The sequence below is a fragment of the Chamaea fasciata genome, unplaced genomic scaffold (assembly GCF_029207755.1).
Source record: "Chamaea fasciata isolate MVZ Bird 193981 ecotype frontalis unplaced genomic scaffold, bChaFas1.0.hap1 SCAF_2, whole genome shotgun sequence".
Classification (NCBI taxonomy): Eukaryota; Metazoa; Chordata; class Aves; order Passeriformes; family Sylviidae; genus Chamaea; species Chamaea fasciata.
The window spans coordinates 81,248,823-81,254,822 of NW_027094087.1; positions in this window are offsets into that span (position 1 = coordinate 81,248,823).

The window sequence follows — 6,000 nt, forward strand, 5'->3', positions numbered from 1 at the left end:
TTCAAAGAGTAGATTTTCCATCTCCCCACCAGCCCAGGAAGGGGATAATAAGAGCAAAGTGAGTGTATGGGGTGAAAAGCACATCTGATGTGATGGCAAGTGGGAGAGGTAACTGAGATGTAGCTGTGTGGAAGGGATGAGTAAAGATGAGACAACAGTGAAAAGACTGTCATGTTACTGCTGCCTGTCTTCCCCCCCCCCCCCCCACCCCGCTCCATGCAGCCTTTCAGTCCTGTGTTAGTCTGGCATTTAATCGCAGCTGGTAATTTTTTTGAGAGGAAGTTCATGATGGGTCTCTATTCAATTATCAGTCGCAAATACCAGCCAAAATTACCAGTGCTCAACCTGTAGAATAACACTGATGATGCTGTGTTGAGCTGCTACACTGGAAGTGAGTCAGGGCTGATGCAAACAAGCAGAGCAGGTTGATGAGAAATGAGGTTGAGTCTGACATTCTTTGTAAAAGGATGATGGTACAATTTCCTACCTCTCAGGCTGCCAGAAATACATCTTCCACAGTCAGTGTATGCAATGAGTGGTGGAAACAGGAGAAGCGTGTAAGAAAAGTCTGCTACTTTTCTCATCACTTATTTTCTTTCTGTCTTGTTCTATCCAGAATTCCTTTGTCCAGCTTTATTTATCTCTGTAGTCTCTTGCATTCATCACAACTATACTCAGAACATGCCCAAAAAAAAAAAAAAAAAAAAAAAGGGGGGGGGTGGGGACGACGGGGGGGGGGGGGGGGGACGGGAGCAGATAATGTTAGTTTTTGTTGTCTAACCTCACGCAGTCTTCATCATCACCATCATCATCATCACCACTCCCAGCGAGCTGGAGTCTGGCACAGACCGGAGCGCGGGCGGTCTGTCCCCACCGGAGGGCAGCAGTCGGTGCACGCACACCGAGCCGCAGCTCCCGCCGCTTCCCATCGCAGCGCAGAACAGGCTGCTAATGAAAATTCCTCTCCCTTTTAAACCCAGTGGATCACTGCTGACACTGTAAATGGAAAATGAGAAAAACAAAACAAAACACAAACAAACAAACAAAAAACCAGAAAGGAAAAGAGAAAAAGAAACAAAAAGCTTCTGGAGCACCAGTGCCAGTGAAGTTAGCTTTTCTGCCAGATTCTATGATTAATTATGAGTTAGTTCTATGAATAATCATAGAATATCCTTAATTTGAAGGGACTTACAAGGATCATCAAAATCCAACTCCTGGTCCTGTTCAGGACAGCCCCAAGATCACACCAACACACACAAATATTTTAAGAATTTTGGTCACTATTCTAATTGGATTAGGCCCACCTTGTTATTAATTCTCTTTTCCCTCTATTCACATACCTGAGTCTTCACACTCTCAATATACACATAAGCTAAGCCTGGTATGAGAAATTATCATTTATTCAGCCATAATTTCCCACCATGAATGGATCATTCTCTAACCTCTGAAAAGCCAAATGCTTTGTTTTGTTTGTTCTTGCTAACCAGGTTGAAAAACAAGGGTGGAAAGAAGAATATTTTTTTGTGTAATTTAGATGCCAATGCTTTGAGAAATTTTCTATAAATCCATTTCCTCACCTTGATTTAATATCAGACACAAGAAGAAAAAGAAGTCCTTGCATTGCCATAAGTATCTTACCTCTTTGAAGGCATTACTTGAGTGCCTGTAGCTATCTTCCCGTTTTCATTACTTTCTAATACACTTTTCATTTTAGCTGAAAACCTCTCCTCTGTTAAACTGGAAATAATTCAAACCCCATTCCTTTCATCCTATTCTCTAATTCACAGCTTTAGAACTGACATGTTGTTTTAGTCTGCTCAAATATTTGCTTCTTTGGAGACGGTGATTGTTTATATGTTTTCATTAGTTCTCCTCACAAAGGAATTGTACTGAAACTGATCCCTTGGTATGCATAAACTTCTTCTCCCTGCAGAAGAGCCAGGCAGAATGGCAACATTACACACTGTTGTGGCTAAACGTTGCCTTACTGCTCAGTTTTCTTACCCTAATGATTAGGAATATAGGAGATCACATTGACTTTCTTTAAACACTCAGGACAAGGTTCTTCTGACTAAATGAAGACATCAACATCTGCCATGAGGAGGCCTCCATGTTTTGAGATAAATATCTGGTAGCCCATAGGGAGAAACAGGCACTTCTGTGTCAGTTTGACTTTTACTTACGTAAATGATTCATGGCTGAGGTGAATCATACTGAAAATTACCTTTTTTTTTTCTCTGTGACTAAAAGACACTCAAGTTAACACCTCACAATGTAGCTATCCAAATTTAGAATAAGCAGATAATGGCATATAAAAACAAATAGAAGAAGATAGTCTTCATGGTATGATTTGTAACTTGGCATTTAAGGGGATAAACAGATCAAGAGCAGACTGGCTGAAAAGAACTTGGGAGTGGTGGTGGGTGAGAGGCTGGACTTGACCCATCAATGTGCACTTGCAGCCCAGAAAGCCAAACATGTCCCGGGCTGTATCAAAAGCAGCAGGGTGAAGAAGGGGATTCTGCCCCTCTGCTCTGGTGACACCCCAGTTGCAGTGCTGCATCCAGTTCTGGGGTCCCCAGCACAGGAAGGATAAGGACCTGTTGGAGTGAGCCTGGAGGAAGGACACCAAGATGTTTAGAAGAATGGAGCACCTCTCTTGTAGAGACAGGCTGTACCAGCTGACATTACCCAGGATGTTTTGTAAAGAGGGGAAGCATGCAAGTACTCTCAACTATTTGTACAATAGTTTATATATGAAAATTAATTTATCTGAATCTCTCAGTTACTTTTAAATATTGCCCAACTCCACAGGTGCAATAGTTTCTCTCTTTTTTCTTTCTCTTTCCATTTTTTCTAAATTTAATTTTCTTAATTTATTTTTTCTCCTTCTGGAAAAAATCAAAACCCCTAGTCATGTTAGTTATAATACTGAGTTACCTTGACTTTGCAGATGAATAGGGCCTTTTCTTCTGCTTAGCAAGAAAGATTCAGGTCTCAAGTACAGCTTGGGGCTATCCTCAGCAGTTGCAATGCTAAGTTCTGCCTCTGTGTCTGTCTATTTGCACCTACTTTAGAAAGGCAGAACTTTCTTCTTAATCCTGTTACAAAATCCTTTTTTCTGCCAAAATAAGACCAGCAGCATTTAACTCAGCCGAGCTGTCATGCATTTATTCAACTCACAGACAAAGATCTAACTTCCACTACTCACTCACCCAGCAGCAAAAGCTGCCCTAGGAGCAGACTCACTGCCTCTGCACAGGGTGTTAGGAATTTCATCTGTACACCCTCTGAACTGGCCGTGCTAGTCCAAAACTAGTAAACTTCTGGGTAGAGAGATACACAAGCACTATGAAGACTGAACGTCCTACCAAAGTACTGGAAGCCACAAAAGCATGATTCAGATGAAATGCAAGTCATTTCAGTCCCAGTACACGATTCATCGTAACTTCACAGAGCTATTTAGGCAGCCTAAACTGTAGCAGATTCTGTAGGCTTTGAATCACCATGGGTAAATCTTCTTATGTGTCAAATGTTCTGCCAACACATATACCCCAGGTCAGCTAAATGGCATGTCTCAGAATCACTAGGCTGGAAGAGAGCTTCAAGACCTTTGAGTCCAACCCATGCCCTAACACCTCAACTTAAAGGTACCACCTAGTGGCACATCCAATCTTTTTTTAACATATCCAGGGGTGGTGACTTGCACCACCTTCCTGGGCAGACCATTTCAGTACTTTATCATTCTTTCTGTAAAAAACTTTTTCCTAATATCCAGCCTAAATTTCCCTTGCAGTTTTAGACTGTGTCCTCTCATTCTGTCAGTTGCTGCCTGGAGAAAGAGACCAACCCTCACCTGATTACAGCCACCCTTCCTACATGACCTAGCAACCCCTTAAATACTTCCTGAGAGACCTGACCCTCCTTCCAAAGATGATGCATTTCTTTTTATTCTTAAGTTCCTTCAAAATCTCGTTACCTATCCAGGCTGGACGTTTGCCTCATCGATTCATCTTTCAGCACACAGGGACAGTCTGTTCCTGTGCCCTCAAGATTTTAGTTTTGAAGCATGCCCACCTTTCCCAGACTCCTTTGTTTTAAAGGACTACTTCCCAAGGAACTCTCTGAACAAGTCTCCTAAATAGGCCAAAGTCTGCCCTCCAGAAGTCTAATGTAAGAGTCTTATTGATATTCTTCCTGATTTCACCAAATATTGAGAACTCTATAATTTCATGATCACAGTCCCCCAAGAGACCTTCAACTACCACATCTCCTACCAGCCTGTCTCTATTTGCTAACAGCAGATTTAACATAGTCCCTCCCCTGGTGGGCTCATTCATTGGCTGTGACAAAATGTTGTTCTTCACACACTCTAAAAACTTCCTGGACTGCCTCTTTTCTGCTCTATTAAGTTCCCAGCAGATGTCTGGTAGGTTACAGTCACCTACAAGAACTGATGATCTGAAACATTCTCCAGCTGCTTATAGAATAAGTTGTCCACCTCTTCCTCCTGGTTGGGTGCATGATAACAGACTCCCAGTAGGATGTCAGACTTGTTGGGCTTCCTCTTAATTCTTACCCATAGGCATTCAATTTTATTGCCATTAGTTTCAATTTCCATGGCATCAAGAGCCTCCCTAATATAAAGGGACACCCCTCCACCTCTTCTCCCTTTCCTGTGTCTTCTGAAGAGCTTGTAGCCATCCAGTGTAGTGCTCCAGCTATGTGAGTCATCCCACTACATTTCCATGATGGCAACTACATCATAGCTTTGCTGTTCCACTATGGCCTCCAGCTCTTCTTGTTTGTTATCCATGCTGCATGCATTAGTGTACATGCACCTCAGCTGGGCTGCTGATTTCATCCCTAACTCAGGCTTACCAACCTTGGGCCTGCTTCCAGAGAGCCCAGCTGCATCCCCTTCCCCCTTCAAACCCACTTTAAAGCCCTCTTAATGAGTTCTGCTAGTTCATGAGCTAAAATCCGTCTGCCCTTAACAGAGGAGATTGTGCTCATCCAGTTCCAGGTGCCAGCAGGCCAGGTGCCAAAAAAGTTGTCCCATGATCAAAGAACCCAAAATTCTGCTGATGACACCAACGTTTGAGCCACCTGCTGATAATGTGGACTCCTATTCCTTTCATTATTTTTCTCTGTCACCAAAGGGACTATGCAGAACACTACCTATGCTCCTGTCCTATCAACCACTTGACCTGGTGCCCTTTTAATTTCCCTCATCACAACCAGCCTGGAGTATCAGCAGTGGGTAGTAATCAGAGGGCTGAATCAGCCCAGGAAATCTCTCACTAATATCCTGCATCCAAGCCCCAGGGAGGCAGCAGACCTCCCTGTGGGATGGGTCTGGTTGGCATATGGGACCCTCTGTTCCCCTCAGAAGAGAGTCAGTACTTATCTCAACCTGAAACCTGTGTGATATTCATGGCCTAGTCACCCCTAACGATGAAAGCCCAGAGCATGACCCAGTTTCATTCCAAAACCTGGCCCACAAGAGAAGGAAGTGGTGTCCTGACGTTATAACTGCAAATAGCCTGGTGGTTAGTGCACTTGTTGAAGAAGTAGGGCACCTGGAGTTGAGCACTGAGGCTGAGCCTGGGAGAGGAATCAAATGTGTGCTTCAGGTCTCCTCTCTCATCACTCCTGCTCTGCAGGGCAGGCAGAAGACAGTCCCTCACAGCTGGAGGAAAGGTTTATCTGTGCATGTGAGGACAGAGGTTGCAATGGTGAAACTCAGCCTTACTTGAATCCCAGATGCAATGATACAGATAGGAGCCAAAATCCTGTTTGATATGTCCCAAATTTATGATAATGGCAAATGAGAAAGCTTATGTTTACTGCTGACTGCTGTGAACCTCACTGTGCTGTGCCTACATGTGTCTGTCCTAGCACTTTGCTGCAGTGATTCTGAAACCTCTCTCATTTGCTGATGGTGAGAGGTTAAGATACTTTTGGTATGAATTGCTTTATCTTTCAACATTGTAATAA